General features: G+C 33.1%; 1 protein-coding gene, 2 long non-coding RNA genes and 1 pseudogene across 4 annotated transcripts in view; 2 read left to right on the forward strand and 2 right to left on the reverse strand.

Moving 5' to 3' along the window:
- Window positions 1–16,521, forward strand: part of LOC125830726 (uncharacterized) — a 165,462-nt gene extending 148,941 nt beyond the window's left edge. The window contains exon 3 of the long non-coding RNA XR_007443156.1: window positions 16,473–16,521. This is a non-coding gene — a long non-coding RNA (uncharacterized LOC125830726). The remainder of the gene's footprint in view (window positions 1–16,472) is intronic.
- The window catches only part of LOC125830656 (60S ribosomal protein L7a-2-like), a 431,324-nt gene that overhangs the window by 164,497 nt on the left and 241,913 nt on the right, over window positions 1–24,914 (forward strand). The gene's annotated exons all lie outside the window — the stretch shown is intronic.
- On the reverse strand, window positions 8,297–21,305 carry LOC125830735 (uncharacterized). The gene is made up of 2 exons (XR_007443157.1): window positions 21,203–21,305; window positions 8,297–8,457 (listed from the first exon to the last, which is right to left on the reverse strand). It is a non-coding gene; the product is annotated as an uncharacterized LOC125830735 (long non-coding RNA).
- Window positions 12,024–16,861, reverse strand: LOC125830498 (putative late blight resistance protein homolog R1B-12; annotated as a pseudogene).

Here is a 24,914-nt window from a genome sequence, read left to right on the forward strand (position 1 = left end):
TAAGTTAATTTTGATGATTTCAATTCAATTTTACTGCTTTGTTTTTAATTTAGAAGAATCTGAATCCATGACATTTTCTTTTAATCAAATGTGGAACAAACCCTTTATCGAACCAAAAGTAAGCAAAATACAAAAAAAATATATGATGATATAACGATTTAATATTAAGGATAGTAAAAAAAAAAAAACCTCCCGTCTATTTTACTTGTCATTTTTTATGCACGTCCTCCAAGAAAAATATTAGCTAGAGTATAAAATAATTTGACTAAATTATTTTTATTTATTACTTCTTTATATTTAGTACTTGTCAAATTTTGATCTAACACACCTATTAAGAAAATAATTATTGTTATTAACTGATAGAGTCTTAAACATATTTATTCACTACATTTTTCAAAGAGATTGATTCAATGTTAATAAATTGAGGGTATAATAGGAAGAAAAAAAAATGGTCTTCCTTGATTTGTCAAAAATGACAAGGGAAATCAAATTAGAAAATACTTCATACGTTCACTTTTACTTGTCATTTATTTCTAAAATAGATTTTCATTTTTACTTATCACTTTTGACATGTATATATATATAAAAGATAATTATTTTTTTTCTATGTTTTACTCTTATCATTCAATACTATTCTCCATATCATTTTCAAGACCCAATACTAAACATTAATTAGTAGGGATAGTATGGTAAAACATATATCAATAATTGTTTCCTTAATGAGTATGCTAAGTCAAATATTGACAAGTAAAAATGAACGGATGGAATATTTTACAAGTAAATAAGAACAGATGGAGTATTTGACAAGTAAATAAGAACGGATTGACAAACTTTTGGCTATTTTTTGACACTTTTCAACTTTAAAAAACACTTTTTGAGTTATCCAAACACTTCAAAACTAAAAAATACTCCATATATTCCATATTAACTAAATTTATGAGGCAATACACACGTATTAAGAAAAATACTCAAATTAAAGACATAATTTAAATCATACTTTCCACTATTGTCCTTTGTGAAATAAAAAATGTAACTTTGTTACTAGTACAATTTATCTCATATAGAAAATATCGAACTTCATTAAAGGAAAGGACAACTATGGAAAAACAAATTAAACATCCATCTTAAACTTTGAACAATTCAATTATTTCTAACAATGAAAAAAACTTCAAAAATTTAATTAATATAGAATTAAAAAAGTAGCTTAAAAGCCAAAAACCACACAAAATAGGTCAATCTAAACTCCCACCTATACCTACTTGTTCTTCTTGATCTTCTTTTCACTTTTACTTTATGATCAATGTGTGTTTATGATTTGTAATTACTACGTTAGTTTAATAACTCTACAATTTAACTTCTTAAAGGAATAATATGCCTAGTAAATAAGTAGAGAAGCAAATCAAATAAAAAGAGCTTAAAGTTAACCAATAAAATGCGATTAAAGAATATTACTGAATTAATGATGAGTAATTGTGATCATATATATATATGACTCATAATTAATTTAAAAACTAAATGAAATGAAGTTTCTATTTTAATTATTATTAATAATTAGTTAAAGTAGCTTTAAAAGAAAAGAAACAAGAATTGACATTTTAATAATATTTTATGAGGAATGAATATGTTTAAAAAGAAAAATAATACTAATATTTTTTATTATGCAAAAAACATTTTGACTTATTAAGTAACAATAACGATATTTTTTAACTAACCAGCGTCTTTTTTTTCAATGTCACATTGTTTAACATATCTTTTGACGCTTTTTCATTTCTGAGCCCTGAATGCTATTTTGGTAGAGCTTTTCAGTAATAATTTGTGTACATGAAAATCAGATGCGTTAGAGATGTTTTGATATCTTTTATGAGTCTATCACAACTTAACTAGACCAGGTCCCTTAACACGCATACACACAATACAGAAAGTAATGTGTAATGTAAAGAACAAACGATATTTACGTGGAAACCTTTTTGCTTGGAGAGGAAAAAATCACGACATGTCTCACATGATTTCAGCAACAACTCCATTAATCATCCAGCCAAGATTCAGATTACAAACTCTTGTAACCCTAGGAATTAAACTCGTAATCCCTTCCCCCTTGTAACACCTCTATTATAAGACAAGCTAAGCAATAACTCTATTGTCCACCATACCAACTAACTCTAGTTGATATAGACTTCAACAATAGCTCACAAATTCATCAGCATTACAAGACTGAAATATACATGATAACATAGATCGATATATGATGTGAAAAACTTTTCAAACAAATTTCAGAACTAGAATGATGTTGGAATCATCCAGACAATTTTAGCTTGCAATTCAAATAATAACAACTTCTTAGCTTTCATCTCTTCAACCTGCATGTAGAAGAGGTGATGAACATAAGTTACTAAAAAAATATATTATATTATGTGGTAACCTCACAGTCAATCACTTCAATAAGTCGCAGTGTTGGAATGAATATCTACAAAACTAGGAGGGATCTCCTTGAAGTAGTAACCATCGTGTATAACTAGCTCCTCAAGCACCGGAAAGGATTCCTCTGAAGCTATCCATTCGTCCATCTGCATATCGAGTAATATCAAGTATTTGAGTGCACGGAATTCCACGTTTCTGACGTCCCAACAATAGCTCTGTGTTCTCTCCAAAGGAGTACCCCCCTCTAATTTGAGACTCTCAAGCTTCCGCAATCTTGCAATGTTTGAAATCATTTCTTTCGTCAAGAAACAACCATTTAGGGACAGATCCCTAAGATTTGAAGGGAAGACAAAATAGCTCTCCCATCCAATTGAATCCCAGAATTCCGTCAAAGTAAACTCCAGAAAAAGAGAATGAAGGCAAGTATGAACTTCCGATATGGGAAACAAAGGAAACTTAGGTGCATATTTAATGCAGAGGCTGAGTTCTTCAAGATTTGAAAACTTCCACCAGAACCTTGGATTAATATCATACCTACTTATATAGCAAGTGTGAAAAGTCTTCAAGTTCTCTAGCATAGTTGTTGCAGATTCTTGGTCATTGTATTCCCCTCCCAAGGAAAAATGTTCTATATTCACATGCCTTAGTTTCGTCATTTCCCAAAAAGAAGCACCCCTTATGCATAACTTCTTATGTGACTTGACCTGTAGAGTTTGGAGATAGCGTAGGTTCGATATCCACTGCAATTCAAAAATTTCCAACATAAAGTGCAAGGTACCTCAACTCGGTTAGCTGTAGTATTGCATTAACCCATGAATATGGCAATTCCACATCCATCAAATGCAATGCCCGAACATATCTTAATTCAACAAGTAAATCTAAAGTATTTGATCGGTTATTCAATGTACTGAGTGTTGGATGAGCAATGAACTCCATGTTATTCCATGTATTCATGAGTGTTGGATTTGATCGGTCATTCCATAATTGTTCAACAAGATCATCATGAATATACATGCATAACCGTGATTCCTTGGAATGCAAATGTTGATACGGATTGTATGGCACTGCGAGCTGCATATACTTGTCTTCTGTGAGTTTTCTCAAGCAGAATTCACGCACTACATCATGAAGTGAGCAGTATTCTACATCACGATTAATTCTCATTCCGGAGACCATTATTAGGCTTCTGTTCAGCAAATCACTCAAGCAAACTCGACATGCTTCCTCCATGTTCTCTGTTCCGGCATTCAATACAAACTCTTCAGCCATCCACAACTTCAGCAGATCGTCCACTGGAATCTTATGGTCCTCTGGAAACAATCCCATTTGTAGCTTGTTTGAAAATCTCAACTAATAACGTCCGCCTATTATATGCTTGCGATACAGCACACCATGTTTTAACATCAAAGTAATTAACAATAGAGGGATTGTTATACACCTTACTTGCCAAAGTTGTTTTACCGAGTCCGGGCATTCCACAGATGGAGATAAGATCCCGCTCCTTTGTTCCTCGTATCAATTTCTTCATTATAATTTCTGCATCTTTCTCAAAGCCCACAACTTCATCATCATCATAAATTGATGCAATACTACGTTTGTTAATTTCAACAACATCCATTTCAATTGGCAATTGTGGAAACTACTAACCGGACTACTGCCTTGAGTTAATTGCTCTATCACCTTTCATTAGGAAAACAGTTGAAAAAAAAAACATTATTTCATAGAGTAGTAACACAGAGGTGTTATAATTGTAAGAAAAAAATAACAAAAAGAATCCGATCAAGGAATTGTACGGTATAATGATGTCAAAGTAAAATTTGATGCTTTAATTTTACAAATCTATTACAAGACAAGCTAAGCAATAACTCTACTGCCCACTATACCAAATTACCAACTAACTCAAGTTGATATAAATTTCATCAATAACTCAACGTAACTAACCCTAGCTACTAACTCGACTTAACGATGATTACAACTGAAATGATCTAAATTACTTTATAGCATAGGAATAGATCTTACACCGTTAGAGCACAAGACATTAACCGCACATAACAACTAAAGACTCAAGAAAATAGAGTAAAATGTATGTTGAATATGAAAAATAAATAAAACAATTTAGAAATCTAACCTTGAGATATTGAGAAGAAGACTGCTTGGTTTGATGCTTTTGGGTTTAGAGAAATGGAAACTGAGAAAGTAATTAAAATAAGCCAAACCAAAGAGGTTCGAATGGATTTCCACTTGCAAATATGTTAATGAGCTTTAGAGTTAATTAATGAAGTTGGTGGTGGCCGGTACCTGAATATTAATTGTAGGAAATATTATAGAAAGACTTGCTTTTAAGCAATAATTTGAAATAATAGTCAATTTAAGAAAAGGCCAAATACATAAATTTGCCCTCATATTTCATTTAGGTACTCTATTTTAATTTTGTTTCATTTTAATCTTTCAATTTTATTTTTTTATGTATCATTTAAAACACAAAATACTAGTATTATGATTTCTTACTTTTTTTTTAGTTATATTTTTAATTGCAGTTTTGCATTTTAAAAATTGACGTATGTCAGTTAGCTTACGTAATAAAAAATTAATGGATAAATAGTTGAGTGACTTTCTAAGTGAAATGTCAATAGTTAAGTAACTTTTGAGTTATAAAAAGTTGAGTGACTTTCTAGGTGAACAAATTTAAGTTGAGTGATTTTGTAAATGAACTATTCAAAGTTGAGTGACCATTTGAGATATTATCTCTTGGTTTATTTACAAATCAATATTCCTACTACAATTATTAATTAATTATTACTCTTCATTCTATAGGATAAAAGTAAGGAAAAAAATATTTGGATGAATACCTTTTAATAAATAACTACTGATTTTAGCGATACTTTTGATTTATTACCATTTATAGCAATACTATGATAAATCTGCAATATGTATTAAAAGTGAATTATATATGCAATATATATGTATTATAACTGTTTTTTAAAATATATTATGTTTGTTTGGTAAGAAATTAACACGTATTATAATTGTATTAAAATGTGTGATAAATGTATTATCTATCAATAAAATTTGTATTATATGTGTTCTATAAATTGTTCACTGTAATATATATTAAAATTGTATTATAAATATAATAAAAGTGAAAAAAAATGCTATTTCTATAAATGATAAATATTTTCTTAATATAGTATATTGATGTAAATTTCCTAAAAGTAAATGGCAGCTGAGATTGATTTTTAAGTTTGTACTCACTACTCAGTTCTATAAGATAAGATTTTGTACTATCTTTATTCTACCATGATATACAATATTCTTAACTAGAAGAAGAGGGATCCTTGCAAACACTAGATTTAATGTAAGCATGAGATCAATACAATGAGTAACCACCCTCCAATCAAGGTGTATGTTTTATTCCTAAATCCAAATTAGTCGAATTAAAAGATTCACCTTTCAAGTGGCTAACTATATAGGAAATTGAATTGCAACCTCAGCTTCCTAATTAAAAAGCTCCCTAATAAAAACAGAAAAAAGGCATAAAACATATACTGTATCATTTATCTTGGCCTCAATTGGTATGTATGTTTTTCAATTTTGGGTATGTACAAATAGACATTAAACTTGAATATAGTTGAACGAGTAGACACACGTCCTATATGACAATTTGTGTCCTACATGGTATCCTACATGTATTATGTTACGTAAAATGTGTGTCTACTTGTTTATTTTTATACAAATTTAAGTACTTACTTATGCACATCTAATGTTGAAGGGCATAACTGTTAGCTAAGATCAAGTTAAAAGATATGTATGTCTTATCTTCAGGGACATCGATAAAAAGAATCTGAATTATGCTTAAAAAAACAGACAATAATGTGACAATACAGAAGTAGAATTAAGAAGTGGAAATAGAGCTGGGAATTCACAGCTTTGAATTGCTTTTAAATACATTTAATTATTTATTACACCTAAAACTTGGAGACTGTCACATCCTGTGTTTTCTTCTCTGTCCCTTTTGATATTCATAGCTGAAACACCAAGTGAATGGCTGCAGTAACCCAGTCTAATAAGTCGCAGTGTTGGAATATCCGCAAAGCAAGGAGGGATCTCCTTGAAATTTTGACCAGTAGCTTCTATAGATAGCTCCTCAAGAACGGGAAAGGATTCCTCTGAAGCTTTCCATTCGTCTATATGCCAACGGAGTAATGTCAAGTATTTGAGTGCAGGGAACTCAACATTTGTAATGTCCCAGCAATAGAGGCTCTCACTCTCAGATATCCTGCAAGGAACTCCCGTCTCTAATGTGAGACTCTCAAGCTTCCGCAATCTTGCTATGTTTGAAACCATTCCTTCCCTCAAGAAACAGCCAGCAAAGTACAGATGCCTAAGATTTTGAGGGAAGACAAAATTGCTCTTCCATCCAACTGAATCCCAGAATTTCAAGGAACTTAACTCCAGAGAAAGAGAATGAAGGCAAGTATAAACTTCTGGTATGGGAAACAAAGGAAACTCAGGTACATATTTCATTTTGAGGCCGAGTTCTTCAAGATTTGGAAACCTCCACAAAAACCCTGGATTCATATTATCCAAGCATATATTGCAAGTGTGAAAAGTCTTCATGTTCTCTAGCATAGTTGTTGAAGTTTCATCACAACTTCCTTCGTCATTGAAATCCCATACCACGGAAGACCTATTTATATTCACATGCCTTAACTTTGTCATTTCCCATAAAGTAGAAGCCCTTAGCCATATCCTCTTCCTTGTTTTGAGCTGCAGAGTTTGGAGATGGTGTAGGTGTGATATCCACTTCAATTGAAATTGTTTGACATAAAGTGCTAGGTACCTCAACTGAGTTAGCGATTGCAGTACAGTAGCCCATGAATTTGGCAATTCCACATCCATCAAATACAATGCCCGAATAAATCTGAATTTAACAACTAAATCTAATGGATTTGAATATTGGTTATTCCATGTATTGAGTTTTGGATGAGCAATGAACTCCAAAGAATTTGTTTCCTTGAAATCCAGCATTGGAATCTTATCCAACTGGTATTCAGAATAATCTAATTGTTTAACAAGATCATCATGAATATAAATGCATAACCGTGATTCTGTGGAATGCAAATGTTGATACGGATTGTATGGCACTGCAACCTGTATATAATTGTCTTCTGTGAGTTTTCTCAAGCAGAACTCACGCACTACATCATGAAGTGAGCAGTACACTACATCACGATTAACTCTCGTTCCAGAGACCATTACTAGGCTTCTGTTAAGCAAATCACTCAAGCAAACTCGAGATGCTTCCTCCATGTTCTCTGTTTCGGCATTCAATACAAACTCTTCAGCCATCCACAACTTCAGCAGATCGTGCACTGGAATCTTATGGTCCTCTGGAAACAATCCCATGTAGAGAAGGCAAGGCTTTAAATGGTCTTCTAAATGGTCATAACTTGATTGTATTACCTTCATACTCTGCTCCCCCAAAGCAAGAGAACTTAAGTTATTTGCAACCTCGAGCCACAAGGACGTTTCCCTTTTCATTTTCGCAATAAACCCAGCAACCAGGACAACCACAAGAGGCAATCCCTTGCAATGTTGGGCAACTTGTAACCCTGCTTCAAGTAGATTCAGGGGACAACTCTCTCCTTGAAATACCTTCTTCTCCAATAATTTCCAACTCTGTTCGGATGTTAGAAAGCTAAGAGAATAAGGATCACTATGGTGCTGAAGATACTTAGCCACTTGTTCAATTCTTGTTGTAACCATTACTCTGCTTCCATATTTACCTTGAGGGAAACATAAACCCAAATCTTCCCATGCCTCGACATCCCAAATATCATCTAATACGATGAGGTATCTCTTGCCTATTAGAACCCTGCGCAACATGTCAGCTACATCATCGTCTTCTTTGATTTCGATCTCATCATTTGTAGCTTGTTTGAAAATCTCAATCAATAACGTCGTCCTATTATATGCTTGCGACAAAGCACACCATGCTTTAACATCAAAGTGATTAACAATATAGGGATTGTTGTATACCTTTCTTGCCAAAGTTGTTTTACCAAGTCCTGCCATTCCATAGATGGAGATAAGATCCCGCTCCTTTGTTCCTCGTATCAATTTCATCATTATAATTTCTGCTTCTTTCTCAAAGCCCACAACTTCATCATCATCATAGATTGATGTAATACCAGGTTTGTTTGAAGGCTCTCCAGAAGAAAGAGTTCCTTTAGCACAAGTCTCAACAACTTCCATGGATTGAGTTAATTGCTCTTTCACCTTTAATAAAAGAAATGAAAACAATATCATTTCATAATTTAGAGAAGAAAAACACCCAAACCAAGTTCAAATGATTTGAATTTTTGTTGTACTACAATTTACAAACCAACTTGAAGTAGTTAGTTACATATTTGAATTAATTACATGATTTTATAAGCGAAAAAAGATTTAAAAAAAATCTCACCTTCCGTTGTTGATTGTGGCAAACAGAGATCAATTGCTCCAAAGGGTTGCCCTAAATTGATGGTAATAGAAATTAAAAAAATGACAAATACTTGTCGGCTTGTAGTGGGAAATATCAGCAACTAAATAAATACAATAATTTAAGATTTTTCTAAAAAAATAATTGAGTGTTCACAAATAAAAAAAAAGTGATTAAAATAAATTAAATTATTTTAAAATGGTGAATGCCCATGTGACTTATGGACCCACCCACTGTAGCAAACATCCATCCCAAGTAACATACATTTTCAGACTTATAAATAGTCTAATATTCTTAATTCTTTTAAAATGTACGGGATAAGGATCTGAAAAATACCTTAACTTTGGTCGAAATTGTTGTTGCGATATTAAACTTTCATGATGACCTATTACCTCCCTAAACTATTTAATACCGTATTTTAAACATATATATTTGCCCACGTGGACATAAAAAATAATGTAAAATTATAAATAGTAATGTGTCCACGTGTGCACATATAGACCTTTAAAATACACTATTAAATAATTCAGGGGGTGAAAAATACACTATTAAATAGTTTAGGAAGGTAATAGGTCCTTATGAAAGTTTAGTATCGCAACAGCAAATTCGACCAAAGTTGGGGTATTTTTCAGACCGTTTTCCCAAAATGTAATATACATTTTAAAAATATATTATTTGATATATATTACTTTCATCTCGAATTAATAATATTTTCTTTTTAATTTTCATCACTTTGTAACACAATTTGATGTTATTATTAATTTTCACTATGAATAATGCACAAAATTTAAATGATAAGATACAAATTTTAATTAAAATACAATACATAATATAATAATTTAAATACAAAATAATAATACAATACATTACATAACATAATAATTTTTAAAATCACAACCATAATTTAGTAATTCGGTAGTTTGATTCTAGATTTAACAATATTCGAAAAAGGAAGTATGTAGTGTATGATTTAGAGAAGTTGTGGTTGTAATTGCGATCGTGCTTGTCGATTTCTTTTTTTAATTATGCTTAGTTGTTCTTTAGAAATTTAGAATAAGATATAATTTAATATTAAATAAAGAATTTCAAAAATTAAATTTTATATAACATAAAAATTATATAGGATGATTATTAAAGAAAGAAAAGATTTATATTACGAAATAAGAAAATAAAATGAAATAGAAATAATAATATAATATTGAGGAGAGAGAAGGAGATTCTTTTTTTAGATAGTAAATAGAGAATTCAGTTGGAGTTGGTTGTCTGGAAAAATAGAGAACTCTATATTTTGAGAGTAAAATAGAGTGTAGGGTTGGAGAAGCCCTTAGGATAAATGTGTATTATTATTTGTTGTCTTATTTGCTTGATATCTTTCTATTTTTTAATCGGAAAAGGGCCAAAAATACCCCTAGACTATTCGAAAAGGTTTAAAAATACCTCTCATTCATCTATTGGGTTAAAATACCCCTCCATCCATCTTTTTGGTCCACAATTACCCTTAAAACAAACAATCATTTATTTTTTTAATTATTATTATTATTAATTATTATGTGGCATCTTTCTATTGGATAAATTTAAATTATAACCCACCAAAATTTTTCCTACCCATTTGACCCATATCCACATTCTTTGACCCAAACCAAATTATAAAAATCATCAAAATTAAAAGATTTGATCATCTTCTCTCCCCTTCAAACCTAATAACCTATTTTCTTTCTCATCATCATATACAACCTCAATCAATGATAACTAAAATAATTCATATATTCATATCAGTGATCAACCAAGAACTAGCGAATTTAATACCAATTAGAACTAAAAATCTCTTCTTGATTGTGTTTGAATTTGGTCAATGCCACCATTAAAATATAGTCAAATAGAGCTTTTTAGTGTAACTCCACTATGAAAAGTTGAATCGTTTGAAAAGGGTGTGATCCAAAAGGAAGAAATAAGAAGACCCAATTCAGGTTACCTCAATGCCACCATGAAAACACAATCAAGAACAACTCTTTTAGTGCAACTCCACCATGAAAAGTTGAATCTTTTGAAAAGGGTGTGAACCAAAAGGAAGAAAGAAACAAAACCCAAGTCAGATTACCTCAATGTCACCATAAAAGCACGATTAAGAAGAGATATCTAGTGCAACTTCCCCTTAAAAAATTGAATCTTTTCACATGGGTGTGAACCAAAAGGAAGAAACAAGAAAGACCAAATTCAAACACAATCAAGAAGAACTTTTTAGTTCTATTGATATGACCAAATTCAAATACCAATATGTTAATTTCAAACTTAAATACTAATTGATTCAATCATTAATTTTATCTTGAAATTGTTGAATAAGAAAAGAGAAAAAAAGAAAATAGGTTATTAGGTTTAAGGGGAAGAGAAGAGATGATCAAATCTATTATTTTTGGTAAAGTTTTTAATTGGGTTTGGGTCGGAATGGGTCAAATGGGTAGAAAATATTTTGGTGGGTTGGAATTTAAATTTATCCAATAGAAAGATGCCACATAATAATTAATAATAATAATAATTAAAAAAATAAAAGGTTGTTAGTTTTAAGGGTAATTGTGGACCAAAAAGGTGGATGGAGGGGTATTTTTAACCCAATAGGTGAATGAGGGGTATTTTTAAACCTTTTCGAATAGTTCAGGGGTATTTTTGGCCCTTTTCCGTTTTTTAATTTATCGGAAATAATTTTTCTAACATAAAGATAGGGATAAGATTTGCTTAAATATTTTCTGATTTAAATAGAGCACACTTGGTATGCTACTGTTGTTGGTGAGCAGAATTATTATAGTGTTCATATTATCCTTTGGGCTGGTAGTTGGCTCACTGATTTGGGCTTGAAACTGTCATGTTAGAGCCTAAAGGTCTCAAGTTCGAGATCCTTGTTGGCCTCTGGGTTGAGCTCATTGCATCGAATTTGCCTAGTTTATAATACATCTGAAACAAGAAACAAACTCTTTTAGGCAATTTGTACAAATATTTCACGAGTCACCAGATGACAACATTGTTCAATTATTCACAAGTAAAACTAGATTGACAAGATTTTGTACTGTCTTTATTCTACCTGAAGTTAAACAGACTATAGAAATGGAAATAGAGCACCTATGAAGTGCATTTATTTATTTTTTGTAACAACTTGGAGACTGTCACATCCTGTGTGTTCTTTAATGTCTCTTTTGATAGTCATTGCTGAAACCACAAGTGAATTGATGCATTTGGACAGTTCAATAAGTCGCAATGTTGGAATATTTGTAAAGCTAGAAGGGATCTCCTTGAAATTGTGACCAGTAGCTTGTATAGATAGCTCCTCAAGCACCGGAAAGGATTCCTATGAAGCTTTCCATTCGTCTATCTGCCAATTGAGTAATGTCAAGTATTTGAGTGCACGGAACTCCACATTTCTGACGTCCCAACAATAACTCTGTGATCTCCTCCAAGGAAATCCCACATCTAATTTGAGACTCTCAAGCTTCTTTATACTCGCAATGTTTAAAACCATTTCTTCCGTCAACAAAAAGCCAGCAAGGTGCAGATGCCTAAGATTTGTAAGGGAAAACAAAATTGCTCTTCCATCCAACTGAATCACAGAGTTTCAAGGAAGATAACTCTAGAGAGAGAGAATGAAAGTGAGTATGAACTTCCGGTATGGGAAACTGTCACGCCCCGAGCCTACACCCTGGGCGGGATCGGCACCCGGAGACCATTTCTGGCCCCAAGCGAACCCTTGGCCTGGCTTTCTTAACTCAGCGGAAACCTCAACAGAATAACTCAATGCAATGCAACATCTCAAAACAACTTAACTTATAAAAAATGGCCATAAAGGCAACTCGAATCTCAAAATATAATATTTACATATATATATAGATGAGAGACTCAAAACTAACTGACTGACGGTCTGTCTATGAAGCCTCTAAAAATACTGAGATGGATGTTAGGACAGACCCCGCAACATCCCAATAAAAACAAAGAACACCAAAATAATCGAGTCCTCCGGAATGCAAGGAGGCTCACCACTGACTCTGGAGTGCTCAGCTGGATCAACGACGTGCAGGATGCTGATCTGGGGTACCTGAATCTGCATCATCAAACGATGCAGGCCAACTGGCATCAGTACATGGAATGTACGAGTATGCGAGCTGGAAAACTAAGCAACAAAGGCTAGAAGGAAAAAAATCTGGAAGAAACTGAATAGCTTACCTGGCTCAACTCAACTCAACCTGACTGACTTCTTTCAATATAAGGCAATTTTTAAAACAAGTGCGATATAAAGAAAGACTGTTTAAAACATGCTATAAACTCTGTATGTATACAAAGATACAATAAGCCTGAAATGTATATAGAAATACAATGAACTGATGTATATAAAAATACAATAACTTCTATGTATGAAAATACAATAACTGTTGTGGGAGTTTCTCTAACCGACAACCATCACATGAGAGCTATAGTGATGATACAGCGATCGACCTCACGCTGCCAGAGCATCTTATACCCGGCCAAAAGTATAAGACATGAACTGCCTAATGGATCCACTAGTCTAATATGAAAAGGATTCATCTAAAAAGTATGATCCTTTTCTTCCCATGGTGGCTAATATGGTTCTATGGGGGCTGTGGGTTCTTTGAACGCTCCCCCAATTCGGTGCTCGATACTACTCCCAAAAATGTACTGGCTCTTATGTTTTTAAAACATATTTATTCCTGCTGATATGAGATACTTACTCAAAAACTAGCCCGAAGGCTCTTTTGGAAATCTCAGTTTCCAACCTTGTTTAAATGTAAAAACATTTCTTTAAAACTTCTTTGGGAATACATAGTTCCCTAATAACATTGAGAACGAACTCAACTTTAAACTCATGACTTAACTTGAAACTGAGACTCTTACTCGACTTGAAACTCTATACTCTTTTTCTTGACTTCTAACTTCACTTGACTTGGAACTATCTTTCCTTGAATCGGAATTATGAATTCAGGGTGTCCGATCACATGTTATGGAGGGATTCTTGAACGCTTAGACGTACTTTGGTGTGTCGGAAACAACTGTAAAACAGAGGTATAATACTTTGAAATATGCATGAGAGAGTGAGAAAAGAAATGGGGGAAACTTGACTGAGGCTTCAGATTTCTGGTGACACAGATGGCACCTACGGACGCCATCGACGGACCGTAGATGGACTTACGGTCCGTCCTGCAGGTCCGTAGCTCACGTCAGAAACTTCCCCAGAATTCATTTAAATAAAATGACTAAGTGTTGACCTACGGTCCGGACTTACGGTCCGTAGGTCAGGTTACGGACCGTAGGTCAGGTTACGGACCGTAGGTCGTGCCCGTAGATCGATGCTCAAGAACACATCTTCTGTCCCGATTGACGGTTGACCAGTACGGACCGTCAATCGATCTACGGTCCGTAGGTCACGTCCGTAGATCGGGATCGACAGCCAAAACTTTCTGGGAATTGATGGTGATTCAACTTCAAAGGGGTCACAACTCTTGGAATCATAATTCCCTCAATCATACAATAGGTTTCAACTTAAATACACAACCTAATCATGTCTCACAACGAACAATAACTTCAAAAACATCAACAACAACTAACAACTTCAACACTTCAACAACAATTCCAATCTTTTCTCAAATCATAGAATAAACTTAGTGTGTGTGAGGGAAAGGATCAACCCACACGAAAACTCACATACCTTGATAGGGATCACCCCCGACGAAAATCCACAATGATCTTGTTGATCTCCTCTTTCTTCTATTCTTCTTCTTCTCCTTCTTCTCTTCTTCAATCTCAAGAACCCTAACTCTTTTTCTTTCAAAATGGGGCAAAATGGTCCAAATATCAGCCTAGTACAACATTATGAGCTCAAAAGAAATGATTTGTGAAAAGACCAAAATGCCCTTAATTTTCCGGACGGATTTCCCTTCCAACTGCCCAACTTCTAAAGGGCATAACTCCCTCATACGAACTCGGAATCGAGAAAACTCGGTGGAGTTGGAAAGATCATTCCACGAGCTTCGCAACCATAACTGGAACTACTCCTAACTCATCCTGAGCTAGGAGTTACGACCACTCAAAGTTGGCCAAAACTCACTGATTTCCACACTTAACCAAATTTCCAGATTTTTTTTAAATTTTCAAAAAAAAATGACTATTTCCAAATTTCAAGCTCCTTCAAAGCCACTTAAATTGTCGGATGTTACAGAAACAAAGGAAACTCAAGTACATTTTTAATGTTGAGGCTGAGTTCTTCAAGATTCGGAAACCTCCACAAAAACCTTGGATTCATATTATCCAAGCATATATGGCAAGTGTGAAAAGTCTTCATGTTCTCTAGCATAATTGTTGAAGTTTCCTCGAAACTTCCTTGGTCATTGACATCCCATACCACAGAAAAACCATCTATATTCACATGCCTTAGCTTTGTCATTTCCCATAAAGTAGAAGCCCTTAGGCGTATCCTCTCACTTGACTTTAGATACAGAGTTTGGAGATGGTGTAGGTGTGATATCCACTTGAAATCAAAATGTTGGACATAAAGAGCAAGGTACCTCAACTGAGTTAGCAATTGCATTGCAGTAGCCCATGAATTTGGCAATTCCACATCCATCAAATGCAATGCCCGAACAAATCTTAATTTAACAAGTAAATGTAAAGGATTTGAACATCGGTTATTCCATGTATTGAGTTTTGGATGAGCAATAAACTCCAAAGAATTTGTTTCCTTGAAATCGAGCATTGGAATCTTATCCAGCCGGTAGTCAGAATGATCTAATTGTTTAACGAGATCATCATGAATATAAATGCATAACCGTGATTCCGTGGAACGCAAATGTTGATACGGGTTGTATGGTACTGTGAGCTGCATATACTTGTCTTCTGTGAGCTTTCTCAAGCAGAACTCACGCACTACATCATGAAGTGAGCAGTATTCTACATCACGATTAATTCTCATTGCAGAGACCATTACTAGGCTTCTGTTATGCAAATCACTCAAGCAAACTCGAGATGCTTCCTCCATGTTCTCTGTTCCGGCATTCAATACAAACTCTTCAGCCATCCACAACTTCAGCAGATGGTCCACTGGAATCTTATGGTCCTCTGGAAACAATCCCATGTAAAGAAGGCAAGGCTTTAAGTGGTCTTGTAAATGGTCATAACTTGATTGTATTACCTTCATACACTGCTCTCCTAAAGCAATGGAACTTAAGTCCTTTGCAACCTTGAGCCACAAGGAGGCCACCCTTTCCATTTTTGCAATAAATCCAGCAACCAGGACAACCACAAGAGGCAATCCCTTACAGTGTAGGGCAACTTGGAACCCTGCTTCCAGTAAATCCGGGGGACAAGTCTCTCCTCGAAATACCTTCTTCTTCAATAATCTCAAACTCTCTAACGTCGTTAGAAAGCTTAGAGAATAAGGATCACTGTGGTGCTGAAGATGCTTAGCCACTTGTTCAATTCGTGTTGTGACCATTACTCTGCTTCCATATTCACCTTCAGGAAAACATTTTTCCAAATCTTCCCATGCCTCGACATCCCAAATGTCATCTAATACGATGAGGTATCTCCTGCCTATTAAACTCTTGCGCAACTTGTCAGCTATGTCATTGATTTTTATCTTATCATTTGTAGCTTGTTTTAAAATCTCAACCAATAACTTTCTTCTATTATATGCTTGCGACACAGCACACCATGTTTCACATCAAAGTAATTAACAATAGAGGGATTGTTGTACACCTTTCTTGCCAAAGTAGTTTTACCTAGTCCTGCCATTCCAAAGATGGAGATAACACCCCGTTCCTTAGTTCCTCGTGTCAATTTCTTCATTATAATTTCTGCATTTTTCTCAAAGCCGACAACTACATCATCATAAATTGATGTAATACTAGGTTTGTTTGAAGTCTCTCCAGAAGAAAGAGCTCCTTTTCCACAAGTTCCAACAACCTCCATGGCTTGAGTTAATTGCTTTGTCACCTTTCATAAAAGAAATGAAAACATCATTTCATAAAAGCCGACAACTTCATCGTCATCATAAATTGATGTAATAATAGGTCTGTTTGAAGGCTCTCCAGAAGAAAGAGTTACTTCTTCACAAGTCTCAACAATCTCCATGAATTGAATTAATTGCTTTGTCACCTTCCATAAAAGAAATGAAAACAACATCATTTCATAATTTAGAGAAGAAAAACACCCAAACCAAGTTCAAAGGATTTGAATTTTGGTTGCAAATAATCTTTGTTGGATAAACTACAAACCAATTTGAAGTATTTTATAAGCAAAAAGAAGAATAAAAAAATCTCACCTTCAGTTGTTGATTGCCCTAAATTGATGGTTTCAGAAATTAAAAAAATGACAAATAGTTGTAGTGGAAAATATCAGCAACCAAATCAATACAATAATTGAGTGTTCACAAAATTTTTTTAAAAAAAAGTGATTAAATAAATTAAAATTTATTTTTAAAAAGTTCAAAAAAAATTGGGACCCACAATAATTTTTGCTTTTTGACTAAAAGTCTCTTTCTTTTCTTCTCCTCTTTTCCCCGTTTGCTTTTTTTTTTTTCTTTTTCTCTTTCTTATCTACTTATCTACGGAGTAATAAAATAAAATAAGTTTTCCTTCTTTTAACTTTATTCTTAAAAAAAAAAAAAAGTTATGGTAACGGAAAAATGTGAATGATAGACAATTATTACTATATATGAATATAATAAAATTTTAAAAAAAGCATTTCAAAGTTTTATGTATTTTATTGAAATTATAAATTTAAAAAATTAAAAATAATTTATATATATATAAATTAAATAATTAACTATTAAATTGGTGTATCTAACCGTTCAAATGTCAATATTTATATTTTGATAAAATAAAAAATGTTCTGATTGAATTTCTCGGTGTGGAAATATTAAAGATTAGTCTTTAGCGTAACTAATACCGGAGGAAATTATCTTGTGCGACTATTTATAGCTTAAATAGAAAAAAGTAATTATATGAAGAAAAAAAATCATGTATCATTATAAATTCATTGAATGAGTGGATTGTCCATTTCGTTATACATGAACTGCTTAAACTCATGTATTGTTATGAATTTATTGAATGATTGGATTGTCTATTTAATACATGAACTACTTACGTTCATGTATGCATATTTAAGAGAAGATTTGAAGATATTTGAATAAGATGATGTCTACATTCTAGTCTCCATATATCTTATCTATATTCCATATATTTTATCACATGTATTTTATTTACCGATTCATGTATTGTTCAATGTGCAATAGAAAAAATATCATATAATCTAAATTCTAAAGAACAATTATATTTATGATAGATGTAAAAGAAGAAACAAACTCTTTTTGGGCACTTAAGGTACTATTTTGTTGCATTTGGTATATGGATTCTAAAATCTTTTTTTTTTTACTCCTAGAGTCAAATTTGCTTTTGAATTTTGAGAAACGGACGAACTTTATTCTATCTAAAAGTTGAATTGCAAACTCCAACATCCAGCATGGTTTATCTTCAGTACATCTCTCTTTAGGTGGTTTGATGTGACAAAGTATATGTTCCACCAGATCTGAGGGTAAAATATCATTCAGAATATCCACGTTCCATTCTCCTTGAGTGGCAAGATCTGCTACCTTGACGTAAGTCTCATCCCATTCAAACTCATCCCCTGTAATTGTGTACAAATCCCCCAGTCCTAAAAGGATAAATGCAGAGGACAAAGTTAAGTAGTGTTAATTGTGTAGAGTCCTTATAGTTATAGTTTAATATAGTAATTATATTGATATTTTTTGTTTAATATTTATGTATGGCTAAAGAACAAAATAACAAATTACTTATTATATTCTTAATGGCTTATCGGTTAACCCAATAATCCAATATTAAAAAATCAATATCAAACCGATAATCCAATAATATTTTTATAAAAACCATTAAATAACCATTAACCCAATAATAATCCAATAACAATAAACTAATAACACCTTTTCGGTTCAATTTTGCACCCCCTAATGTCATCTGTTTTAATATATATTAATTTCTGAAAGTCCGACTTTGATAGAGTAGTCTGTGTGCTCGAGTAATTTAGGCCTTTCAAAATCAAATAAGCAGTCTAACAAATTCATGAGCATTACAAGATTGAATACACATACAGAGAATTGTTTCCTCCATATATATGAGATGGAAGAAATTAAAGAGGTGTTTTCCTCTATCAGTTTTATTAGTCCTTCAATTTAACAACTTGGAGACTGTCACTTCCTGTGTTTTCTTCAATTTCTTTTTTGAGTTGCAAAGCTGAATCAACAAGATGGTCGTTGCAGTCAAACAGTTCAATAAGTCGCAGCGCTGGAATGTCCTGAAAGCTAGGAGGGATCTCCCGGAAATCGAAACCAGCTTTTATAGATAGCACCTCAAGCACCGGAAAGGATTCCTCTGAAGCTTTCCATTCGTCTATCTGCATACGGAGTAATGTCAAGTATTTGAGTGAAGGGAACTCCACATTTGTGACGTCCCAACAAGAGCTCTCTGATCTCCCCAAAGGAATTCCCAACTCTAATTTCAGACTCTCAAGATTCTCCAATCTTGCAATGTTTAATATCATTTGTTCCGTTAAGAAACAGCCAGTAAGGCGCAAATGCCTAAGATTTGGAGGGAACACACAATAGCTCTCCCATCGGCCAATTGAATCCCAGAATTCCGTGAAAGATAAAACCAGAGAAAGAGAATGAAGACTAGTATGAACTTTCGGTATGGAAAACAGAGGAAACTCAGGTACACATTTAACGTGGAGGCTGAGATCTTCGAGATTTGAAAACCTCCACCAGAACCTTGGATTCTTATTATCCAACAATATATGGTAAGTGTGAAAAGTCTTAATGTTCTCTAGCATAGTTGTTGAACATTCAAAACTTCCTTCGTCATTGTCTTCCCATACCAACGAAAAACAGTCTATATTCACATGCCTTAGCTTCGTCATTTCCCATAAAGTATCAGCCCTTAGGTGTAACTTCTCATTGGACCGGAGCTGTAGAGTTTGGAGATTGTGTAGGTGTGATATCCACTCCAATTCAAAATGTTTGACAGAAAATGCAACGTACCTCAACTGAGTTAGCGATTGCATTGCAGTAGCCCATGAATTTGGCAATGCGACATCCATCAAATGCAATGCCCGAACAAATCTTAATTTAACAACTAAATCTAAAGGAATTGAATATTGGTTATTCCATGTATTGAGTTTTGGATGAGCAATGAACTCCAGAGATTTCGTTTCCTTGAAATGGAGCATTGGAATCTTATCTAGCTGGTAGTTGGAATGATCTAATTGTTTAATAAGATCATCATGAATATAAATGCATAACCGTGATTCTGTGGAATGCAAATGTTGATACGGATTGTATGGCACTGCGAGCTGCATATACTTGTCTTCTGTGAGTTTTCTCAAGCAGAACTCACGCACTACATCATTAAGTGAGCAGTATTCTACAACATGATCAATTCTCATTCCGGAGACCATTACTAAGCTTCTGTTAAGCAAATCACCCAAGCAATTTCGAGATGCTTCCTCCATGTTCTCTGTTTCGGCATTCAATACAAACTCTTCAGCCATCCACAACTTCAGCAGATGGTCCACTGGGATCTTATGGTCTTCTGGAAACAATCCCATGTAAAGAAGGCAAGGCTTTAAGTGGTCTTCTAAATGGTCATAACTTGATTGTATCACCTTCATGCTCTGCTCTCCTAATGCAAGGGAACTTAAGTCATTTGCAACCTCGAGCCACGATGACGCCTTCCTTTCCGTTTTTGCTATAATTCCAGCAATCAAGACAACAACAAGAGGCAGTCCCTTACAGTGTAGGGCAACTTGTAACCCTGCTTCCAGTAGATCCGGGGGACAACTTTTTCCTCGAAATACCTTCTTCTCCAATAATTCCCAAGTCTCTCCGAACGTTAGAAAGCTAAGATAATAAGGATCACTGTGGTGCTGAAGATGCTTAGCCACTTTTTCAATTCGTGTTGTGGCCATTACTCTGCTTCCATAATTACCTTGAGGGAAACATGTTTCTAAATCTTCCCATGCCTCGACATCCCAAATGTCATCTAATACAATGAGATATCTTCTGCTTATTAGACTCTTGCGCAACATGTCAGCTACATCATCGTCCTCTTTGATTTCGCTATCAGCATTTGTTGCTTGTTTGAAAATCTCAGCCAATAACGTCCTTCTATTATATGCTTGTGACACAGCACACCATGCTTTAACATCAAAGTGACTAACAATAGAGGGATTGTAGTACACCTTCCTTGCCAAAGTTGTTTTACCGAGTCCAGGCATTCCATAGATGGAGATAACATCCCGCTCCTTTGTTCCTTGTGTCAATTTCTTCATCATAATTTCTGCATGTTTCTCAAAGCCGACAACTTCATCATCATCATAAATTGATGTACTACTAGGTTTTGTGGAAGGCTCTCCAGAAGTTTCAACAACATCCATGTCAATTGGCGATTGTGGAAACTACTATGATCCGGCCAAACTATCTTGAATTAATTGCTGTCACCTTTCATTAGGAAAAATGAAGATGCTATAATTATAAGAAAAAACAACAAAAAGTTAAATTTGATGCTTCAATTTTGGGTTTAGAGAAGTCGAAATTGAGAAAGAAGAGGATGGACATATATTGAAGAATGAATAGTGATACTATAAATATATAGTACTACTAGAGGCCTTAAAATAAAAATTATATAAGCAATGTTTTTATTTTAAATCTATTTTTCTAGTTTTTTGAGATGCAAAGTTGTTAATAATTTTTGTGTAGTCAATTTTATCTAATAATTCTTTTTCAATCGATAATATAACCAAATCACTTAATCTTTCTTGAGACATTGTCGATCTTAAATAAGATTTTATTATTTTTAATTTTGAAAAACTTCTTTCGGCTGAGGCGACTATTACGAACTTGTGATTTCATTATCAACATTCTCATCAAATTATTATTTTTTCTATAAATTACACGTTTCTTACGAAATACAGTTCTATATTCATCTCTAATGCAATTTTCTTAGCCGAAATTATAGGATATGTTTTATAGTTCAAAATAAGTAAAAAAATTTATTCAAAATGAAAATGCGTCAAAAGATATCTTTAAACCATGTGACATTGAAAAAAAAGAGGCTCTCTAATAGGTTAGTTTAAAAATATCATTAATATTACTTAATAAGTAGAAAATGTTCTTTTCCTAATAAATATATTAGTATTATTTTTCTTTTTAAACATATTCATTCCTCATAAAATATTATTAAAAAAATCCATTTCTGGTTTCTTTTCTTTTTAAAGTTACTTTAACCAATAATGAATAATAATTAAAATTGAAACTTCATTTATTTTTAATTAATAATATAAGTCACGTATATAAGATCATAATAACTTATGATCATTAATTCAGTAATATTCTTTAATCGCATTTTCTTGGTTAACTTTAAGCTCTTTTTATTTGATTTGCGTCTCTACTTATTTACTAGGCATATTATTCCTTTAAGAAGTTAAATTTTAGAGTCAAATTATCTTATAGTTAATATTTTTCTTAGAGGACGTGCATAAAGTAAAATAGACAGGAGGAAATTTTATTTTTTTTCTATTCTTAATATTAAATAGCTATATCATGATTGGTCGTTTTTCTATTCTTAATATTAAATTGCCTGAAGCTATTTCACGATTGGTCGTTTGGAACCATCGCACCTGGTGAGAGCTTGAGGTGTTCGTGGTGGTTACACACAAGGCAAATAGACATTTTGTGCAGTATGAACATCTGCTATCCAATAATCTTTCTATCTATGAGCTACATCAAGTATTTGCAGATTTATTATCTATCAAGTTAATGTACATAATCTCACTGGACATTTCATCTAATGTCATCTTTCTAAAGTGTGGTATTAGTCTCTACGGAAGCTCATTCACTAGGAAGGATGACAAGAGATGAGGTGTTATAAGTTTCCACAAGAAAAGTATAGTTAACAAGATAAGTGGTCGAAGATCAATCGAATAGATTTAACGAACCTGACTTCAAATCTGATCTTGCAACACACCGTCCCAACTTGCTCAGACGAATCTTCAACCGACATTTCTAAAGAGCTCTGGCTCTGATGGTAGCAGTGATGGATGACTTAAGTCTCAGATCGAAGTTACAAAGATGAAATCTTGAAAGGCATATGTTGATAATGAGCTAAGAAGTCCAAATCGTTGATGAAGTTCTGGAAAGGTTTCCTATTTGATTCTAATGGTTATTGTCTTCTAAGAAGTGTTAGAAGACTTTGGGAATTTGGACAAAGTCTTTTGGAGGTGATGTGGGCCTTCTGGCTTTTTCTTAATAAATTTTCATTGACCATAAAATAAAATAAAATATTAAATAGCTATATAAAATAAAATATAGGAGTACTTTCTTCGTTCAAAAAAATAAACTTCTTTCTTTTTAATTTTTTAAAAAAAGAATAACTTTTTTTTTGCAACACTTTAATTTCAATTTTTCAGATGACATGCTTAAAAGTTAAAACCATAAGATTAAAAAACATTTTGATACGTTTAACATAACGTTATTGAGGACCACAAAAAGTCTTCTTTATTTTGGCGGAATGACTTGGGAGACCCCTGTACGTGGCTCCGTTCGTAAGTTAGACCCTCCTACTTATCAATTTGTTAACTGAACCCCTAAACTCATCAGAACGTAATATTATAAACCCTTTTTTCATCTAACTAGTGTGTGTGAAGTACAATTACTTACACGTGAAATTACATGTTAAAAATTATTTAAAAAATCAATTAAGCCACTTTTGTAATTTCTGGAAATTTTAGATAAGTATTTTTAAAAAAAATAAAATGATTCCAAATAAGCATGTTCTTCATATTTATTCCAAATTGAATACTAAATTCATGTCAAATAGATGAGATTTTTCCCCATTTGACTTGAAAATTCAAATATAAGTTCACCACCACAAATCCAACTAATCCCAATCACAATTTTGAATCAATTTCACAAATTCGCAAGATCCATTTGTTATCTTTCAAGTTTTTCTAACTTATCAATGAAGTTTAATTTTTTCAACATCCATCATTATCCTTTGTGTTAATTCATACTTAAACCTCTTTTTTGAAGCCTGAAAAAATAACTAATAATTTCAATACTTTTAGACTAAAACGTTAAAATCTAAATAACTTTTAGACTAAAACGCTAAAATCTAAATAACTTTTAGACTAAGTAGTTAAGGTGGGCGGTTGATTTGTAGTGAAAAAGAAATGTGGGTTGAGAAGAAAGTGGGATGAAAGAGAGAATGAAAGGAAGACAGTGGGTGTGGAATTTAAGAAGAGAGAAGGGGGGCTGGGGACAGAGGAGAGAGGGGTGGGGGTGGGGTGGGAGAGGGATAATTGAGGAAGATTGGTTTTTAATTTTTTTTTAAAAAAATTAATAATAATTATTATTATTTAAATATTTTTAATGTAAAATAACTTATTTACTCGCTGTTAAATGCGTGTAATCACGTAAATTTCCAACTCAGCATTATTAATGTCATATAAGTTCGGTCAATGATCAGATGAATTTAAAATATTATATTATGATGAATTTAGGAGTTCAGTTGACAAATTAATAAGTAGGAGAGTCCAACTTACAAACGAAACCAAATATAAAGATCTCCCAGATCATTTCACTTTTTTAAATATTACATCAAATCGAATGTCAGATCAACGTTAGTTAAATAATACTCCCTCCGTCCCTTTTTAGTTGTCCACTTTAGAAATGGCACACAGATTAAGGCAACAATGATTAGCACAGTGAAGTTACAATTTTACCCTTATGACAACTTTTCACTTCAAAATTACAACCACTTATTTGAATTCAAGTGAAATAAATTGGAGGGAAACAACATATACTTTTACAATTTTCAAGAAGTGTAAATAAGGGTATAATAGGAAAAAATTTGTTGTCCTTTCTTGATTTGTCAAAATGGACAACTAAATAGGG

This window comes from Solanum verrucosum, unplaced genomic scaffold (genome assembly GCF_900185275.1).
Source record: "Solanum verrucosum unplaced genomic scaffold, falcon-dt-bn FXZP01000102.1, whole genome shotgun sequence".
Taxonomy (NCBI): domain Eukaryota; kingdom Viridiplantae; phylum Streptophyta; class Magnoliopsida; order Solanales; family Solanaceae; genus Solanum; species Solanum verrucosum.